The following is a 20,819-nucleotide window of genomic DNA, read 5'->3' on the forward strand; positions in this document are numbered from 1 at the left end:
GTACAAAAGCAGCTGGGGAGGCAATTTAGCAGCGAGTGGATTCTGCCTCCCATTGGCTACTGGATCCTTGTCATAGAAAATCCACATATATGATGCAGTCAAATACATTTCAACAATGTTTAGACTAATAACATCTTTGTGGTTTTCAATCCTGGGTCAAGAAAAGGGCCTGGCGTACCAATGCCCTGTGCCTTGTACTGGCATCTACACCTGTGCCAAGTGGGGGTAAGCCCTCACCTTTCAGATTGGGCAGCATTTATGCTCACTTTGGCCTGGTCTGAATGACTTCATGAGGGCAATAGAGAACAGAGCCCAGAGACTCCAGAAAGGGAGATACAGGGCTGGGTCTTGTCTACACAAGAAAGTTGCACTGGTTTAACTAAGATGTGATTTTAAACTGGTTATTAGTCGATTAGGCATCAATTTAAGCTAAGCCACTTTAATACTAAAATAAGAGTGTCCACATGGGTGTTTCCACTAAATCAGTTTAGAAACCATTATAGGTTAAATTGCTGGAGCATGACTCTACAGCGACAATCCCACATCTAGTTATAGCACCGTGTCTGTACCAAAGAAGAGGAGGAAGGAGAAGGGGATGGCTGACTGGATCTGTCCATCATGGAACCCAGTGATGCTGCCTTCGGTTCACAGGAACATCCCAATTCTGTCCATATAATGGGAAGATTTATTGCGGAGGAGGAGGGACTGAGAGACATGGACTAATGTCCTGAGCACAGGACAAGGAGCCAGGAACTCGTGAGCCCCAATTCCAGCTCTTAGATTTGTTTTCCTCTTGGGCCCTAAGGAAGTCACTTAATATCTTGGGAAAAGAAGGATAGTCCAGTGGGGGCACTAACCTGGGATTTAGGAGACTGGATTCAACACCCTGTCAAGATTCCCTGTGTAGTCTTGGTGTAGTCTCTCTGTGCCTTAGATCCCATCCGTACAAGGGAAATCAAAGCCCTGCCCTAACTTACAGCAGTGCTGTGATAAATACTGTAAATATGATGCGCTCAGATAATATGTTAGTCTCTAAGGTGCCACAAGTACTCCTTGTTCTTTTTTCAGATACTACAGTGATGATGGCCAGATAAATACTTCTCTGTGCCTCAGATCCCCCACATGCATTATAAGGGTAACACTGCCTGGCTCTCAGTCACAGGAGTGTTGTGTGGATAAGTCAGTTAATGTTTGCAAAGTACTTGTTCTTTATCCTCCACCATAGGATATCGGGGTTGGAAGGGACCTCAGGAGATCATCTAGTCCAACCCCCTGCTCAAAGCAGGACTAATCCCCAATTTTTGCCCCAGATCCCTAAATGGCCCCCTCAAGGATTGAGCTCACAACTTTGGGGTTAGGAGGCCAATGCTCAGACCACTGAGCTATCCCTCCCCACCAATTGCATCCTTTTTGACACCCCAGACTATAAACTCCCTGGGGCAGGGGTGGTCTTCTTTCCTACTTGTCTGTACAATGTTTAGCTCAGTAGGGTCCTGATGATCCTTGATTGGCATACCTAGTGGTGCTGCCATAACAGAAATAAATCCTCCTCATTATTACAGAGCCACACAGTTATTCCATCATATTGAATATTAATAGTAAATGATAGCTGCTCTTAGTTTAATATGGCACTGAGACATGCAGTTTAGGTCACCCGTTTTGGAGTGTGACCAGGCTTTCCCCTGTGTTAATGAACCCTCCTGTTGCCAGTCAGGAGAGACAGAATTCTTTGCAACTCCAAAGGATTTGGTGCAGACTTGGTCAGGAAACTTTATGATGTAATGTTTTTTTGTTGCAAAATGATGATTCATTGACACTAAAACTTGCCCCGGGAGAGGGTAACTTTTGACAAATTTCTTGAATCAAAATTATAAAAAATAGAAGTAAAAAAAAAAAAAGCTTCAAAATGGACATGTTGATGTTTTCTAAATGAAAAGTTTTGTTTTTCTGGTACAAGATGACTTTCCCTTTTGCAATTTAAACTAATTAGAATGTTTAAAAATGGTCAAAATTAAAATGAAAAGTTTCAAAATGATCAAAACAAAATGTTTTGATCCGCCTGAACCAAGACATTTTTCAGATTTTTGTTTTGTGAAAATTTCCAATATTTCAATTTTTCAGCCCAGTTTGGGAACATTTTCAGAGGCTGGGAAACTTGCTTCCCACCCTAGCTCTAACTGGGCAGTCAGCATTGGTCTCCTGCCTGTCAATGGCCTGTCTACAGTTAGCGTCGGTGCAAGGCTGGGCCATGGTGGTGATGGGGAGTTTAAAACACAGGGAAACATTTCTCAGTCACTTATGAAAGTGATGAGGCAGGGTGCCACTTATAAAACGCACACAAGGGGGAATCCCTACTGTTCAGCAAATTCAGCCCTGCTTACATCCAAATTCAGCCCTTCCAGGCCACAGCACCTATGGGTTGAAGCAGGATTTAAGTGCTGTCTAGGGCTTGTACTGGTCTGTCTGCACAGGGATAAATTTCACCCTCCCAGGTCTCACACAGGCCCTATTTTCTATCCACCTAAACCCCATGATAGGGATTGAAAAGGGGCTTATGCTGCCCCCAGGGCCTTGCATGCTGGTCAGAATGTGGTTTAAGCCCCCTAAAGTGTAATATTGCTTCGCCCTGTCTGGGGGAGTAAACCACGGCATGAGGGGAGTTTGAAGGGCGGATGAGCGAGAGGAAGGGAGGGACAGTCCCAGGCTGTGATCCCTTCAGGCCTAACCTAATCACCATCGCTCTGCATTATTACCCTGCCTAACGCGGCATGCTTTTAAATAAAATATGCAAAGATTTCTCAAATTATTTCCCTAGGGGCGAGTGCGTTTTCTATCTTCGCTCGTGCATGTTAATCTGAAAAATGCAAATTCTGCACACACACACCCATCTGTTGGGGCTTGGCCATTTATTAACTTTTTTTTTTAAATGTGACATTTTTCTTCCTTTTTTATATGAAAAAGCAATGAGTTTTGTTATCTTATCCTTTTTTTAAATTTCATTTGAAGAAAACAGTTTTTAATAGATTAAAAAAAAAAATGGCCCTGAGGTGGCAAGGATTACAACTCACTTGATACCAGAGTTTTAATCAGAGCTTGGTTTTACTGGAGATTACGGCTGCATGGGTGCCTGGCCTGTTCTGGGAGGAAATTCTATAGTTAGAGGGACATGATATTTTTGGGGCCTAGTTTTGATTTCCTGGCCCCAAGTCCGATAATACTGAAATACAAAAGTCTCAAGATGTCCCTACTTTGTTTACGTATTTTTCACACACCGAACTCTCAGCATATGAGTAGTTGAAGTCAATGAGACTTCTCTCCATGTGTAAAGTTTGTACAGCGCCTAGCACAGTGGGGTCCTGGTCCATGACTGGGACTCCAAGTGCTACCACAAAACATATGATCAGCAATAATAATGATGATAAAGTAAAGCACTTCTGCAACCTGCACCTACACAGTGCATCTGTTCCCTCTAGAATGGCTAGACTGCAGAGAGGTGTATTGGTTTGCTATGGGCTTTTGGCTCAGGCAGTTGAGGTTCTTGCTCTTACATCCAGAGGTTCCCAGGTTCAAATCCCATCTATCAGTGGTCCGCTCAAAGGTGTGACATTACAATTGCACAACCAAAGCTGAAGGGCACAAATGTTTTGGAAGGAGAGATGGAGGATGCTCAAGTGGGTAGGGGACTAACCTAGGACTTGGGAGACCTGGGGTCAAATCCCAGACTTTGACCATGGGCAAGTCACTTAGCCTCTCTGTGCCTCAGTTTTCCATCTGGAAAATGGAGATAATATCGTGATACATCACAGAGGTGTTGAAAAGGCACCAATAATACCACCTGTGGGTGGGGGAGTAGTGTTGAGAATTAATTAGATACGTTATGTGATTGTGAGGCACTCAGATACTATAGTAACAGGAATCATATGGGGCGCCTGCCATTGGCCACTGTTGGCAGACAGGATACTGGCCTAGATGGACCTTTGGTCTGACCCAGTATGGCTGTTCTCATGTTCTTATGTAAACTAAGATCGACAGATTTGGAAGAACTCCACCCTTATTACTGCTCAGCCGATGTTTCTTCTTCTTGACCTCTGTATTTCCAGGGCTTTAAATGCTTTATTTGGGCCCTGGGTTGGCCAGCAGAGATCTAGCCACAGCTGGGCATCCGTATTTGTGCTAAAACACTGTAAATAGTTCTGACATAACTTTATGGGCCAGCTTTGGCTCTGCTTCCCTCAGCATGCTGCCCCAAAGGAAGGCAGAGGGTGCAACTCAGTGCAGAACTTGGCAGGACCATTTATGTTTAAAGTGTCATACGGGCTTTGGGTCACATTCATCCGGGCTGTAGCACGGGTGAACTGCACCAGAGACAAATGTAGCTTATTCATTAATTCATTTGCAACAGTGCTTCCCTCGCCCCACGCCCGTTGGAACTAGATACCATTAGCCACCCTTCACAGAGGTGGAAAGGAAGCCACAGAACGCTGAAGTGACCTGCTCAAGACCACAGGCAGCAAGTCAATGGTGAACCAAGAGTTTGAATCCAATACTTGGCTTCTAATTCTTCTAGGTCATGGACTTTGGATCAGGCCCTTAGATCCCACTGCCTCGCACTTAGGACCAAACCCTGCCCTCACTTGTGTCCCCCACACTGACTTCTCTCCAAACACAGAATTTATTCCTTACTTGTTTACTTGTGATCAGCTTTAGCTCCAGTGCAGTTTTCACCCAGGCACTGGCTTCAAACCTCCTGAACTCTCGTCAGCAGCCCAATGTCATCTCTAATGATTACAGCAGGACTCCTGGAGCTGGTTGCTAAGGAGGAGCTCACTAATACCTCTTCACTGAGGTCCTAGGTCAGGTCAGAGGCCTAATGGCAAGTGTCAGGGAAAATCCTCTTTTCCAATATTTGGCACAACTTTCAACTCCTGACTGATAGCCTAGGAAGTGTGTTCAAGTCCCAACATAGGATAGGTCAGGCCTTATATCAAAGAGGATAGGTGACCAGTCAAATCTGAGACCTTATTGTAAAACTTCAGTCTCGATTGCCACTGCGCTGTACACTGTGACCAGTCAGTAGTTCAAAGTGATATGTCTTCTGACATGAAAGCACAGTTCTCTCTTGCGTGAGCTGAAGTAGAACCTCAAATCCTTTTAGCAGCATAGGGTCTATGACACGCTGTTGAGCAATACTCATTCCACCCCAGAGAGGGCAGTGCTGTGCACACACATCAGGACACACTTTCATGACCATGCATTCAGTTACCCATATGGCATGCGTGATATCTGTGAACTCCAGACACCGCAGGCAGAAGCAGAGGCCCGGGGGATGTTGGGTCAGAAGGCAGACGACATGCAGGAGGCCTAAGAGCATATCCATCCTCATCCCCTGAGCTCCATCTTTAGGATTCCTAGACAATGTCATTAAAACAGCAGAGAAAAAACAACCCTAGTATTTTGCATGACAAGAACCTAAGATGACAGAGTTCAGTATATTGAGCATAATTGGCAACCTCTGCCCAGGAGAAGCCCGCAAACAAACTTGCTTGGAGACTAAATTATATCTCAACCCTGTGCCTCCAGGTTATGGTGACTGGGGTTGTCATGTGGGGTGTGCGAAGGGGGGCGGAGTAACTGGGCCCACAGCATTCCGGACTGGACCAGAGCAATGAGTCTGGCTTTGCAGCCTCTGTGCCTTCAGGAATATCAGCGTTCACCTGAGTAATGAGACCAAAAAGGGGGAAAACACACATGAAAAGGAAAGAAAAAACTCTTAGGAAACAAGATCAAAGTCTGCCTTCAAAAATGTTGTCCCGCAGCTAAACAGAAACCTAGATAGCCCTAATTGTAGCAGCTGAACGCAGACTCTCCAGACAGTCAAGGGAAACAACGTGCAAGAGGTTTAAAAGCAAAGCAGGAGAAGTGGACGTTCTCACAGGAGGGCTCTGACTTCTGTTCTTGTTCCTTTAATTCCCAGGGTTAGTGTGAGTTACAGTGAGGGGAGAGATTTAACCAATGCCATGTGGGATGGGCGTGACCAGCAAATGGCATCAGTTAAACTCTGGGTGTGACTGGCAAATGCGTATCTTTCATATTGCCAGAAATACGGTGTACATCTGGCACATGGGTATGTCTGGTGCTACCTCACCTAGGCTCTCTGTGGCCAATGAGCACTCCTTGTGCTACCAAATGCACCTCCTGTGTAGCCAGACTCACTTGCCTTTAACATTCCATTTATCTGTAGGCCATGGCCATTTAAAATGGCAGCGCAAAGTGTTCCAATTCACAGCTTTGGTTGAACTCTTCACAGTGTGGCATCCAAGGTGCCAACACCCACATGAAATGGAGCTAGGCACAAGACGGTTAGAATAAAGTTCTACTCCTGAGGGCATTCTGCGCCAAAAATTAAAAATTCTGCGCCAAAAAATTAAAAATGCTGTGCTCAATATTTTAAAGTTCTGCAAATTTTATTTGCCAAATAAATGTGGAGGCTCAAGCATAGCAGTGGGGATCACAGGCCACTGGCTGCACAGAAGTTGGAGATCACCGTGCAGCACCCCCTGGGACACAGACTCAGTGGGAAGACTGCACCCAACCCTAACAACCATTGAGATGTCCTAGAAACCCCTCATCACCAGCTTCTCCTGACACTGATCCCTCCCCCTACAGCTGAGGAGCGATGGATGCAGGAAGTGCGGGGGTGGGGGAGGAGAGGTGGGAGTTTGCAGAGCTTTCTGCAGCTGGGGAGAAATCTGGGGGAAGGTCTGACCCAGCCCCGGATGTCGTGTGGGGGAAGAGGAAGTCCCATCCTCTCCAGCCCAGCCGGCATTAGCAGTGAGCCTGGCACACGGTAGGAGCAACCAGCCTGGTCTTCCCCAGTCCTGCCCCCAGCCCCACAGTGATTTACCGCTCTGCTGGCTGTCCTGAAACATACTGCTGGGGAGGGTCTCTTGACCACTCTTTGGCTTCCCTTTGCTTCCCCGTCAGAAAGTCATTTTTCTGAGGGGAAGCAAAGAAATCTGCGGGGCACATAAATTTGGTGCATGCACTGTTGTGTAGAATTCCCCCAGGAGTAAAACTGAATTAAGGAAAGGTCTGGAAAGAGCCTGAAGCCCTGTCTAATTTAGAGAAAGATGCATCATAGACAGGCCCTGAGAATGGATTTCTGCTTGCTTGTGTTTTGGCACTTCTGCTTCCAATACCCAGCAGTCCCAGGAAGCTCAGAGGCTGCATGAAAATGAAAAGAAATACAAAATAAACTTCCCAAGGACTTATTCACCATTGTCCTGCACCTTGTGCAGCCATTCATCCCCGTGCAAAGGGGGAGGAGGAGTCAACTACTACAAAATCAGAAAGGAAGCATTTTACACTGACTTCTCACTGTCGTAAACAATTGCACAAGGTGCAGGGAGAATCAAGCCCTAAATCTTTGCGTGCTTAAAAAATATCATTTAGTTGGCAGGGTCCCGGGGTGAGGCATCCAGTCATTGGACACAGGTGTCCAGATCTTACTGCAAACAAATTCAATTCTATACATTAAAAATGAAACCCCAATCTGCTAGCATCCATAAGCATATTTTATTACATCCTGTCAAAGAATCCATGTGCTTCAGGGCCCAGGCTGGAATATAAAACACTAAGCCAAGTGTTTAAAGTTTAGCAAGTCTGTTCTGATTTGACTTTGTTCATCCTCAGCTCAGCTGCACTGACCTTGTGACCTGCTTCTGCAATTCCTCTGGGATCAAGAGTTATTCACTAGCTTTGGCTGCCTCTGGGCAAGTAAATTCTGTTTGGGCTGATTATCACGCGAAAGGAACGCAGAGGTCTGCATTGCAAGCAGGTGTTTACCTGCCCTGAGCACCTGAAATACTAGCTATCTTCTGCCTCACCTCAGCCTCGCTCCCTCATCTGTAATGTTTAATAAGCACTCAGAAGTCAAGTCTGTCAGGAGAGGAGGTAAAGAAAGCAGTTTTTATTAATTGGATGAGCACTCAGCTCATCCTTAGTCTGCTCAGGATTCTGAAAAAGTCCAGTTTTCTCTCTGTGTAGAGATTGATTGTCTGATCTAGATTTAGATCAGACATGTGTGTAGATATTGACTTGTATCTCTATAGATACCACATGATATATGTGATAATACCTTTTACACCGGGCATCCTCAGAGTCCTATCACAAAATTTTCCACCCAGACCATTTTTCATCAAAAATTTCCTGAAATGAAAATGTTCATTGATATTTTTAATGTATTTGGAAATTTTTTGCTTTTTCACTGAAAAATTGAAAAAAACAAACAAAACCCCACCACAAACTGAGACATTTTTTGTTTAAATATTTCAGTTTTCTTGCCCCCTCCCACCTCCCTTTTTCCATTTTACCAGTGGAAGAAAGGGAGAGAAAAGGGGTCGAGGGGCAAGAAAACAAAAACGTTGGGGTTGCAGTTTTTCATTGGAAAACAAAAAACAAACAAACAAAATTCCAAGAAATTTGAGGGGAAAAGAAACATTTTTTCCTGAAATTTTCCTCAAAACCCAGTTGGCATTTTGGGCTACCTCTAGATATCAGCAACTTGATACTTATCCTTATATATCTTTTCTTTTTATCTATGTTAATTCCCCCAAGGCAGCATTTTTTACTATGAAATATCTTAATGTACAGTTTGGTCAATAGATGCTGAAACTATTTTTCAAAGTCACATAGATTTGATCTGAGTCCCGTGTGTATCTGTCTGGTTGTCTCAAGAGATGGTCACTAACATGACTTAAAATTGTAACATTACCTACCTCTTATCTAGTGTTTTTTACCTGTACAAAGGCAGGCCAATATCAAGATCCCCATTTTAGAGATGGGGGAAAGCATACAATTCTCATTCCAGTCCAATTATCTTGTGATTTCTACCTAAGGCTACTTGGACCCAGCACCCTTGTGGAAAACGGATTCCTTATGTATCTTCTCAGTAGCATCTTCTCTGTGAAGCCACTGCTTCTGCTGGTGCACTTCTAAGATCCAATAGGATTACTTACACATCTTCTATTGTTGTGTTCTGCTCCCTTTAAGGATATTTTTCGCTGATGATCAGCTCTCCTGGCCATTCCATTCCTCTGTGAGTAATTTGGAGAGGACATTTTGTGACAGGATAACTAGAAAATCTTAGGTTTCAGAGTAACAGCCGTGTTAGTCTGTATTCGCAAAAAGAAAAGGAGGACTTGTGGCACCTTAGAGACTAACCAATTTATTTGAGCATAAGCTTTCATGAGCTAGAGCTCACTTCATCGGATGCAAGTGAGCTGTAGCTCACGAAAGCTTATGCTCAAATAAATTGGTTAGTCTCTAAGGTGCCACAAGTACTCCTTTTCTTTTTAGAAAATCTTAGTGAATTCCTGAAATTCTGCACTTAAGAACTGGAGTCCATTGTCAGGTTATACTAAGGGGCTTGTTTACACCAAAGTCAGAGTGTGTAAATGCTCTTTGTTGGTACTTTGTCGGCACTTTTGCCAACAAAATACTTCCAGCCCTGTGAGCAGCGTTAGCTTTGTCGGCAGGAGAGCGCTCCTGCCGACAAAACCGCGTTCACACTGCCACTTGCATCGGCAAAACTTTTGTCTTTCGCTGTGGGGGGCTTTTTAAAGTACCTGTGAAAGACAAAACTTTTGTTGTCAACTTTGCAGGGTAGACATATTAATCCATGTTCACTTCATGTTGGACATTGTGGACAAAGCGAGTTTTAGGGAAGGACTTGAAGGGAGAAAGAGTGCTCGGTTGGTGATCTAGGATCCTTATCATTTTAAGGTGGTAAAAGCAATATTCTCACTGTATGTCTTTCATGTTCACCACTATTGCCAGGTGTTGATCTGTTAACTGCCCTGCTATTGTACAGTGCATTATCTGATTGATACTCCACACAGAGAGCATATTTTTGCAGATTCACCGTGATGCTCTGGATTCTAGATGGTGCTAAAGACACATGGGATGAAATCCTGGTCCCGGTGAAGTCTCTGGTAAAATGTCCATTGACTTTGATGAGGCCAGGCAGATTTCACCCAAATAAACTTTCCAATGGTTTCAGAGTAGCAGTCGCGTTAGTCTGTATTCGGAAAAAGAAAAGGAGTACTTGTGGCACTTTAGAGACTAACCAATTTATTTGAGCATAAGCTTTCGTGAGCTACAGCCCACTTGATCGGATGCATGTGAGCTATAGCTCACAAAAGCTTATGCTCAAATAAATTGGTTAGTCTCTAAGGTGCCACTAGTCCTCCTTTTCTTTTTCCAATGGTTTGCAGTCAGTTTTGACATGTACCTTTCCTCTCTCTTATATACCAGTGGTCTTTGAAGTTACTAATCTCTGTTGCTAGCATTTGCTTTACAAACTGGGCATCGTTTCTTTCTGCCTTGCTTAGAGAGTTCAGCGGAAGTGCAACAGGCTGCAATTTCTGCATAAAGCATCATGCACCTTATCCGATGGAAGATGCATCTCCTAACAATGCAGCTAACTTATCAGTAGTTAAAGCCTAATATGTGAAAACCGAGGATCAGTGTTTTTAGCATCTGCCAGCGACTACTTGAAAGGGCTTTTTGATCAGACATTTACAGTGAAACAAACATTGTCCTCTCCCGATAATTCTCTATAAATCTGCATTACCTTGTGGAATAGGAATTTTGACTACTGATGTGGCCTTACCTGGGTCATCAGTTGAGCCATCTGCTCAATTTGGGTCTGATTTTCCTACAGGTTATGTCTACACTTTGAGTGGGGGGTGTGATTCCCAGCTCGAGGAGACATACCTGTGTTAGCTCTCATAGAGTGTAGCTAATGTAGCACGAGCTGTAAGAGTGCTTGCCACCCCAGGTACACGCCAATGGTCCCGGACAGGTAGATACTTGGGGTGACTAGCCCCTCCCTTGGCTCACATTGCTACAGCTACACTCTATTTTTAGCCCACTAGCCTGATCAAAGCTTGTGCGAGTATGTCTCCTCCAGCTGGGAATTATACCCCCCAGCTCGAAGCACGGACATACCCTTGTACTAACACCTTTATACTACCAGAGCAGTGTAACGGGGCCTTAGTGTAATTGAGAATTCAAGTCTTCATCTCCAGTACAGAGAACATATTTCAGCTTCTGGATTGTGGCCAATTTTTGAGTGAGAACAGGCTAACGTCTGAGGGTTTCATCGTAAGCTCCTGCTCCAAAGTGTGACATGTAGTGCTGCAGAAAGCTACCACCTTGCACACCAGATGTGGCTGTATTTTGGTAGTTGAGTGAATTGAATCCTGTAGTTATAGGTTCAAATTTGCTTTGGGATCTTTTAGAATGGGCAGTGCTGGAGGAATTGAGATGTTCTTTACACCTCCTAGTGCCTGGAGGATCCTTGAGAGGTGTAAATTTGCCACCCTTGTGGCTGTGGGTTTTCTAAGGGATTATTCTTGCTGATCTCTCTCTCCCCAGTTTAGCTAGATGATCCTGGGTGGACATTTGAGCAGAGAGGAAGTGAGGGTGCAGGCTTGGAACCCTTTGTATTAAATATAGTTTCATTAAAATAGTTTTCTCTAGACATTTGAAAGAGAAAAGCCAGATAAAAATCATGGCCAATTACCTGGATATGGAACAGATTAGAGAAGAATAAGATATCCATGAGAAATGGTTCTGAAGAGACACAGAAAAGAATCTGTGAAGAGCCACTGGGAAAAATCTCTATTTTGGTGAATTGCAAAGGAACCTCATACCCAAATCTCTCTCATGTTCTGACTTTTAACTTCCTTCTGGAGGAATAAGTCACAAACAAAAAACCCAACAATAAATCATGTGTATCTCAGAGGTATCTGTGACGGGAGGCTGTCCGTCTGCGGAAAGTGTCTGCCTATCAAGACACGAACGGGCGTGTGAGTTCACGAGCAAATGGAGGTGGGGTTATCTGTGTGACTGTGCAGACCTCTTTATGTAGGTATGATTGGAACTGCATGTGTGTCTGTACGAATACTATGTGGCTAAGTATGTTATGTAAGGTTCTGGTTAGAGTACATGCAGCACTACCCTCTGCTAGATGGAGTGTCAGACCTGGTCATCGCATGCGACTTTGTAGCCTATAAAAGAAGAAAGCCTTAACTACAGCAATTAATGGAGGATTTTTCTTTAGCACAAGTGTTCTGGAGTTGAAAGAGTCTGTGTCACATGTCTGCAGATTAGTTGGCAATCAGGATGTCTGTATGTACCCTGCCACAGATGCATTACTGAGACTGGATCTGCCTGCTCTAGGGTGTGGGTGCCGGATGCATGTATTGGGCTGTGTGTGCACACAGTGTGTGGGCGCCAGGTGCATGTATTGCGTGGCTGTGTGTGCATACAGTGTGTGGGCGCCGGGTGCATGTATTGCGTGGCTGTGTGTGCATACAGTGTGTGGGCGCCGGGTGCATGTATTGTGTGGCTGTGTGTGCATACAGTGTGTGGGCGCCAGGTGCATGTATTGTGTGGCTGTGTGTGCATACAGTGTGTGGGCGCCGGGTGCATGTATTGTGTGGCTGTGTGTGCATACAGTGTGTGGGCGCCAGGTGCATGTATTGTGTGGCTGTGTGTGCATACAGTGTGTGGGCGCCGGGTGCATGTATTGCGTGGTTGTGTGTGCATACAGTGTGTGGGCGCCGGGTGCATGTATTGGGCTGTGTGTGCACACAGTGTGTGGGTGCCGGGTGCATGCATTGCGTGGCTGTGTGTGCATACAGTGTGTGGGTGCCGGGTGCATGTATTGGGCTGTGTGTGCATACAGTGTGTGGGCGCCAGGTGCATGTATTGCGTGGCTGTGTGTGCATACAGTGTGTGGGCGCCGGGTGCATGTATTGGGCTGTGTGTGCACACAGTGTGTGGGTGCCGGGTGCATGCATTGCGTGGCTGTGTGTGCATACAGTGTGTGGGTGCCAGGTGCATGTATTGGGCTGTGTGTGCATACAGTGTGTGGGCGCCAGGTGCATGTATTGCGTGGCTGTGTGTGCATACAGTGTGTGGGCGCCAGGTGCATGTATTGCGTGGCTGTGTGTGCATACAGTGTGTGGGCGCCGGGTGCATGTATTGCATGGCTGTGTGTGCATACAGTGTGTGGGTGCCGGGTGCATGTATTGGGCTGTGTGTGCACACAGTGTGTGGGTGCCGGGTGCATGTATTGCGTGGCTGTGTGTGCACACAGTGTGTGGGTGCCGGGTGCATGTATTGTGTGGCTGTGTGTGCACACAGTGTGTGGGTGCCGGGTGCATGTATTGTGTGGCTGTGTGTGCACACAGTGTGTGGGTGCCGGGTACATGCATTGTGTGGCTGTGTGCGCATACAGTGTGTGGGTGCCGGGTGCATGCATTGCATGGCTGTGTGTGCACACAGTGTGTGGGTGCCAGGTGCATGTATTGGGCTGTGTGTGCACACAGTGTGTGGGTGCCGGGTGCATGTATTGTGTGGCTGTGTGTGCATACAGTGTGTGGGTGCCGGGTGCATGCATTGCGTGGCTGTGTGTGCACACAGTGTGTGGGTGCCGGGTGCATGTATTGTGTGGCTGTGTGTGCATACAGTGTGTGGGTGCCGGGTGCATGCATTGCGTGGCTGTGTGTGCACACAGTGTGTGGGCGCCGGGTGCATGTATTGGGCTGTGTGCGCACACAGTTAATCTTTCTGGCTATGTGAAGAACCAGTGACCTGCACTGGCTTTTTCTAAAACATATTTAGTAAAATGCTCAGGATACAGATTAATGTTCCCAGCAGGCTACTTATTGAATTTCTCTTGCCTTGGAAAGGGATCTGTGGGTGCCGTGATACATGAGTTGACAGCTTTGCCTGATCTTGCTGTAGCTTCTGCGAGTGCTTCTCCATCCATCTCTGAAACGCTACCATGTAATCTCTCACAGCCATGCTCCTAAGGCAATAAGTCCTTGCCCAGCTCCAAACAAAACCTATGCACTTGTCCTGGAGTAAGAAAGTCACCCTCTGCTGGGGGCTAGTATTATTAACTAAAAACTCATTCCAAAATAGCACTGCATGAAATCCCAACTAAGCCATAGGCGTGGCTGATCCTAGGGCTTCTTCTTCCCCCAACCCATATCATCTCCTCTAGGCTGAGCAGCCCAGAGATCCTATTCCAGACCCTAGTTCCCTCTGCTAGAGGGCTGCTGCTCCCACCTCCCTTCTGTTCAGGGTGGAGTCAGATGAACCACACCTGACCCCAGTGACCAGGTGTTGATTAACCTAGAGCTCTCTGCAGGGCTCCAACCAACAGCACTAACAGAAGAATCCTACCTCCCCAGCCTCCTGTTACAATCACTAAGGCTATGTCTACACCATGGACCTCACAGTGGTCTCCTGTGTACCTGCTCTGTGTAGAGCTTTCCCACCTGCATAATTAAATCACCCCCAACAACAAAAGTTTTGCTGACAAAAGTGCTAGTGTAGACAAAGCCTAAGAGACCTCTCCATGCCTGCTGGCTCAGCAGCTCATGGGCTGGTAATGGGGGGTGGGGGGGGGCAGGGACTCCCTTTCCTCTTTCACCAGCCGTGGAAGTGTAGCCCTCTGTCAGTGCGCACGTGCCCCCTGACACACAGTGGCTGAGTCTCTTTCAGCCCCCAGCTAAAGAGGTGGCTGCGTTCAGCTCTGGAGGTACCTAGTTCAATCCATGGGGCGTTGGCCAAGATGGCAGCCATCACAGAAAAACGTTGCCATTGCCAGTACACGCTGATGAGTGGGGACACTGGCCTTCCCAAGCCAACACTGCCCTAGCCGTGCAGATGTGAGAAGAAGGAGCTGAAGTGTAGACTGATCATTGCTCAAATAAATTGGTTAGTCTCTAAGGTGCTACAAGTACTCCTTTTTTCATAGCCAAGGAGGGTCTGGAGTGAGGCACTGTCCATTCCTGTTACTTTTCTTCTGTAAGGACACCCAAGGGTCGAGGGGAATCATTACCCAACCAATCAATATGACCGGGAGGAGAAATCTGGACCCATAACACCCTTCTTGCTGCACCCCACCGTCCACTGCCTACTAACTAGAACAAGATCGGATCCCACTTGGTAGGACCGGAGTACCCTACCCGCTGCCATGAAACAGAATAACAACGCTGGCCCTTTAAGAGCAAGGCTGGAGTCCGTTTTTTTCTTGTTAAAAGATGTCTGCAAGGGGAGCTGCCAATCTGAAAAATGATCCTTTCTTTTTTCCATTTTCTTCGTTCTTTCCTTCTAGCTTGTGCTCATCTGTTCAGGTGAACCGCAGGCACATTCATTAAATCTTTGTCTTTGACACCTCAGCTGCTTTGGAGCCCTGGGCTTCTCTTTCTCTTTCCTTTCTGCCTTATTTTTTTCTCCTTTCCCCCATCTCTAAGCTCGCCTGATCAGCACACTAAAAGGCTGCAAGAGAAAGCAGCAGAATAGTTAACTAAGCATAACTTTAACTCCAACTTGCTGAGTGGTCAGTTTTACATATATTGATGTAAACAGAAGGAGACTGGTTTGCTGGGAACATGGGTTTCATTTTCCAAGCCCAGTTGTTTGCAAACCGCGTGCAGGTCCCATTTGGGATCTGGGCACCAGGGGCACATCCGGGGTAAGGTCTGCTCTGGCAGTGGCGGGGTGTATCTCACTGTGATTCACTAGTGTAAGGAGTTCGTCTGGGGGTCGGGAAAGGCTACGTTTAGTGCTCACAAGAGTGAAGGTCTGATTACTTGAAATCATCATCCCAAGCCCCTCAGAACTTTGCAGGCCTTCAAAATCCAGTTCTGGGTCTGAATTTTAGAATGGATCAGACTCAAACCCCAGACCCACGCACTCTGCTTATAAACCTCCACATCATGTGACTTCAGCCCATCTTGAGTGATACTACTGACTGGAGCCAGGTATACTGCAAGCTCTAGACAAGCATCGTACTGGCTTGCTTGCTTTTCCTCCCTCTGTCCCTCGTTTAGGATGACCAGATGTCCTGATTTTATAGGGACAGTCCCAATTTTGGGGTCTTTTTCTTATATAGGCTCCTATTACCCCCACCCCCTGTCCTGATTTTTCACATTTGCAGTTTGGTCACCCTACCCTCGTTGTTTTTCTCTCTTTCAGATATTCATGCCGAGATGTCTCCCTTTTCCAGTCTCCTGGGTTCCTGAATCCAGAACCAGCTGAGAGGCCTCCTGCATTTTCAGAGTTTCTCCTTGGAACAGATGCCAAGGCAGCCAGGTTTTTTTCCTGCCAGTGCAGCAGGTTCCTCTGTTGTGGCATGTGTGGTTGCAAATCCTTTATGTGTAAAAATCAGTTTGGCTCCAGACTTCAAAGTGACCCTCTTGTTCTGGGTTTGGAGCTGAACAGTGGACTCTATGAGCGTTTGGGCCCTCTTAGGTGAAATCACAACAATAAGATCTTGACCCATGAGGGCTGACGTCTGGATTGTAATGTCAAAATTTGCTTTGTGACCATAGAAAACGAAACCACAGGAGAATGAGATAGTCACAGCTGGGTTTATGCATGGGCTCACTAATCCCCCAGTGCAAAACCCACTCTGCAGCCACAAGCACTGTGAACCCTGAGAAATGCGTGTGAGTCTATGCAGAAAGTGTGTGTGTGTGTGATGGGGGTATCTGTGATGGATGTGAGAGCTTGTGCAAGTGTGGTTTATGAGCTCCTGTTACAGGACGTATGTGCTGGATGTGAATGTGACAGGAGCGTGTGGGGAATGTGAGTGGGGGCAGGTGTTTGTGCAAGAGGAGATGCATGTGTGTGAGAGGGGTATGTGTCTGTGATGAATGGGTTTAGGGGTGTGATGTGGGAGTATTTGATATGCACATGGTATTAGCAGGGTCCTTGTCACTGTTAGTTAATCATTCCCCCTCTAGCTTCTTGCTGGGAGAAAAATGTAGAGACACTGAAGGTTTTAGCTTAAGAGAAAAAGCAGTTATTATCAAGGGTGCGATCATTCCCAGAGCTCCCAGCCTGCAGAGGTGTGAGTTGATTTTAAGAGTCTGGAGAAGGTTTTTTTTTCAACTGACCACCCCAGATTTCAGACATGAAATAGATGGGCATGTAGGAGGGCAAATGGTGCAGTTCTACACACGGATAGTGCAGTACACCAGCAAAAGGGTGCCACTGACTTTCAATAGGACTTTTGCTCCTCAATCACTTAGGAGCTTCTGAAATCCCACCCTGACTGTCTGACATAGAGTTCTGGGAATAGTTTGTAACAGGTGATTTATACAACCAATTTTGCCTCTCTGTGTTTGCAATTTCCTGCTATATTGTCAGTTTTCCTCCTTATAAATATTTAATACTCAAAATTACAATTTGAACTGTTCTGATTGAATGTATAGTCACATGGTATCATCTCTGTTCCCTGACTGGATAAGCATTCCTCTTCAAATCCTGTTTCTGGTGGAAATGCACATGAATATGAATCTGAAATTCACTTCCCATGAAAATTCTGCAACGTTTGCTTAACATTTGTTCTTTCAGCAAACCTTCTTGCCAGCAAACTCTTTGGCTAGAACAAACATGGAAAGCAAACACAAGAGTTGAAAACACAGAGGAAGCACATTTGTTTAAAAGAAGAATCCAGATGAATGTTTAGGAGGAAAATAAACCACTATTCACTCAGCTTTTGTCTCAGCTTGTGCCTGGAAGTGCAGATTGGGGGAATTGCAGGTCAGGGTTAGAAATCCATAGACAAACAGCTGGAGATATAGATATTCATTGGCAGGACTGGCATAGCAATGAGTGGCTGTGGGTCTGGACTGAGATGCACTGGCAGAGTCTCACAGGGAACATTGCCCAGCACCTCCCTGCACCTTCCTTGTTTCCATACCTTTATTTTAAGAGACACAAAATTAAACCCCAAAGTTTCAAAAACAAATAAAATCTGAGGATGCTGAGTCTGAGACGTGCATACATTTGAAGTGACTGAAGTGCATACAATTCAGTCCCATTGCAGAGAATGCAGTTGTCTGGCAACACCCTAATCAATACATGGAAAGAACCCCAAGTGCACCCAGTTAGACAAGCCACTGCCGAAATGCTGCCAGGACTGGGTGCAAATCCCATAGCATCAAACTGCAGAGGGCTTGTTACATTCCTTAGAGGGTGTGATGGTGACTTTTCTTTTCAGCCCCAGCACTTACAGCGACACGGAGAGTGCATCCATGTCTGAGATCATAGAATTATAGAATCCTAGCATTAGAAGGGACTGCAACAGTCATCTAGTCTAACCCTCTGCCAAGATGAAGGATTTGTTGCGTTTAAACTATCCAAAACAGATGGCTCCAACCTCCTTTTGAAAACCCCCAGTGAAGGAGCTTCCACCACCTCCCTAGGCATCTGTTCCATTGTCCTCCTGTTCTTCCACTTAGGAAGTTCCTGAGATTTAATCTAAATCTGCTATGTTGTAGTTTGAACCCATTGTCTCTTGTCCTGCCCTCTGTGGAAAAGACAACAACTTTTCTCCATCTTTTTTTATGGCAGCCTTTCAAGTGTCTGAAGACCACTATCAGATCCCTTCTTAATCTCCTTTTTTTCAAACTAAACGTACCAGTTCCTTCAACCTTTGCTCATATTGCGGCATTCCGCCCCTTTGATCATCTTTGTCACTCGCCTCTGGATCCTTTCCAATTTCTCTACATCCTTTCTATATACTGATGACCAAAACTGGACGCAGTACTCCAGCTGAGGCTTAACCAGCACTGAGTAGAGTGGTACTTTCACCTCCTGTGACTGGCATGCTATGCCTCTGTTAATGCAACCCAAAATTGCATTTGCTTTTTTTGCAACAGCATCGCATTGCTGACTCATGTTGAAGTGTGATCCACCACAACTCCCAGATTCTTCTCAGCAGTGCTGCTGCCAAGTGAGTTTTCCCCCATTCTGTATTTGTGCATTTAGTTTTTCTTCCCTAAGTGGAGCCCCTGACATTTGTCTCTGTTGAATTTCATTTTGTTGGCTATAGCCCAGTTCTCCAAATTATCAAGATCCCTCTGCTTTTTAGCCCTGTCCTCCAAAGTATTGGCAACTCCCGCTAGCTTTGTGTCATCTGCAGGTTTGATCAGTATGCTCACTATTCCTACATTTGGGTCATTAATAAAGACGTTAAACAGCACCGGACCCAGAACAGATCCCTGTGGAACTCCACTTGAGATCTCCCTCCAATCCAACATCATTCCATTAATGGTTACTCTTTGTTTGGGGTTGCCAATTACAGATCCACTTAATGGCAGTTTTACCACTGGTTGTTCTTAGTGGTAGTTCTACATTTCTCCAGCTGACTCATCAGGATGTCACGTGGGATGTGTCAACAGCCTTGCTGGTGTCCGGCATTATGTGCACCGCATCCCCCCTCTCTACCAAACCCGTCGTCCTGTCAAGGAAGGAAATCAGGCTGGTTTGGCAAGATTTGTTCTTGGTAAATCCAGGCGGGTTGCTAGCGATCACCTCTTCGTCCTCCAGGTATTCGCAAATTGAATGTTTTAGACATTGCTCTAGTAGGGTCCCGGGTACCGAGGTCAGGCTGAGTGTTCTGTCGTTCCCCAGTTTCTCCTTTCTCCCCTTTTTAAAGATGGGCCCCAGGTTAGCCCTTCCCCAGTCGTCCGGGACCTCTCCTGTCACCCATGAGATGACAGAGCTGGCTTCCCCTGCCATCCCAGCAGCTGCTGCTAGATCAGGAGACAGCTTCCTGGGCATGGACTAGGTGAAAGGGCTGCAACAGCAGATAGTGTGCGAGGTTAAGGACAAGCTGGCAGAGTTACACCTACCCAAAGCTTGGGGATGCACTCAGCCTGCTCCCCGATCCTGTGCTCAGCAGGCAGCCTAAGGGTCATGGCTAAGGGAGCTTAGTTCGGCCCCAGTTAAATCCTGTTATGAGTCCTTCCCTGAAGGAGCTATTTCCCTCTTTGTAATACCACTGCTGGCACTCCCAAGACAGACCTAACGAAATCTGCTCAGCACAGGCACCCTGGAGGGATGCCCAGTCAATGCATCAGCTCTCCTTTCTGCAGCCGTGTGTCTCTGCACAGCTCTGTTTCCCTGCCTCCTCCACCGCCCCAGCCAAATAACACCATGATGATGTGTGCGGTGATAGATTAGATAGATAGATAGATACTGCATGATAGTACTCATTTTGTAAGCTGAGCAACATTTCTGGGATCATGGTGCCATATAACATCCATGCCCACCTGGGAGCTCCTGCCCCCTTCAGGAACTGTCTGTATGGCTCAGTGGGAAGGGCAGACCCTGGAAGATTTGCAGTTCGGCCAAGAAGGACATAGCTCATCTCTGTGAGTGCACTGCTCCATCGTCTCCGGATCCACTTCTGATAGCCTTCCCTGAGATGATCAGTGCTGGAACAGGGAGATAACCAAGCCAGCCTGCTGTGAGAAACACGATTGGCCTCCACTGTAGCTGGCCCAGGGCTGGTGGCACTGAAAAGACCAGTGAGTAGAACAATGGAGGTGGTTGGCTGGCTTTTCTCTCTCTGACGCCAATGGCAAGTCAAGCTGGATGGGCTGCAAGGTACAGCAAGTGGCTCCTACACTTTCTGGCCACTGAGCCTTCCAACTGAAAGCCAGGGAGCTCTAGTTGGTTTCTGTTTGGCTTTGTGTTTTTGATACAAACTCAACCTGTTCCCATCTGAGATAATAATGATGGCAAGGGACCTTGGCAGAGTGAGGCAGGGCTGGGATGATGGAATTAGTAGTGCTGAACCTGAACCAGATCCTTGGAGCTGAGGAATGTAGAGTTTTGAGAAAGTTCAGATCTGAAACAGTTCAAGTTTCAGCCCAAAGCTGGAGTCAATTCTGACTGGTTTAGCCCATTCCTGAGCAAACAACCACATGCTTCACTCC

General features: G+C 46.2%; 1 protein-coding gene across 1 annotated transcript in view; it reads left to right on the top strand.

The window, feature by feature from the left end:
• C19H1orf216 (chromosome 19 C1orf216 homolog) overlaps positions 1-20,819 on the top strand; it is an 88,743-nt gene that overhangs the window by 45,169 nt on the left and 22,755 nt on the right. The window contains exon 4 of the mRNA XM_075121287.1: positions 16,063-16,179. The gene's annotated coding sequence lies outside the window, so the exon portion shown is untranslated. The remainder of the gene's footprint in view (positions 1-16,062; positions 16,180-20,819) is intronic.

The sequence above is a fragment of the Caretta caretta genome, chromosome 19 (genome assembly GCF_965140235.1).
Source record: "Caretta caretta isolate rCarCar2 chromosome 19, rCarCar1.hap1, whole genome shotgun sequence".
Taxonomy (NCBI): Eukaryota; Metazoa; Chordata; order Testudines; family Cheloniidae; genus Caretta; species Caretta caretta.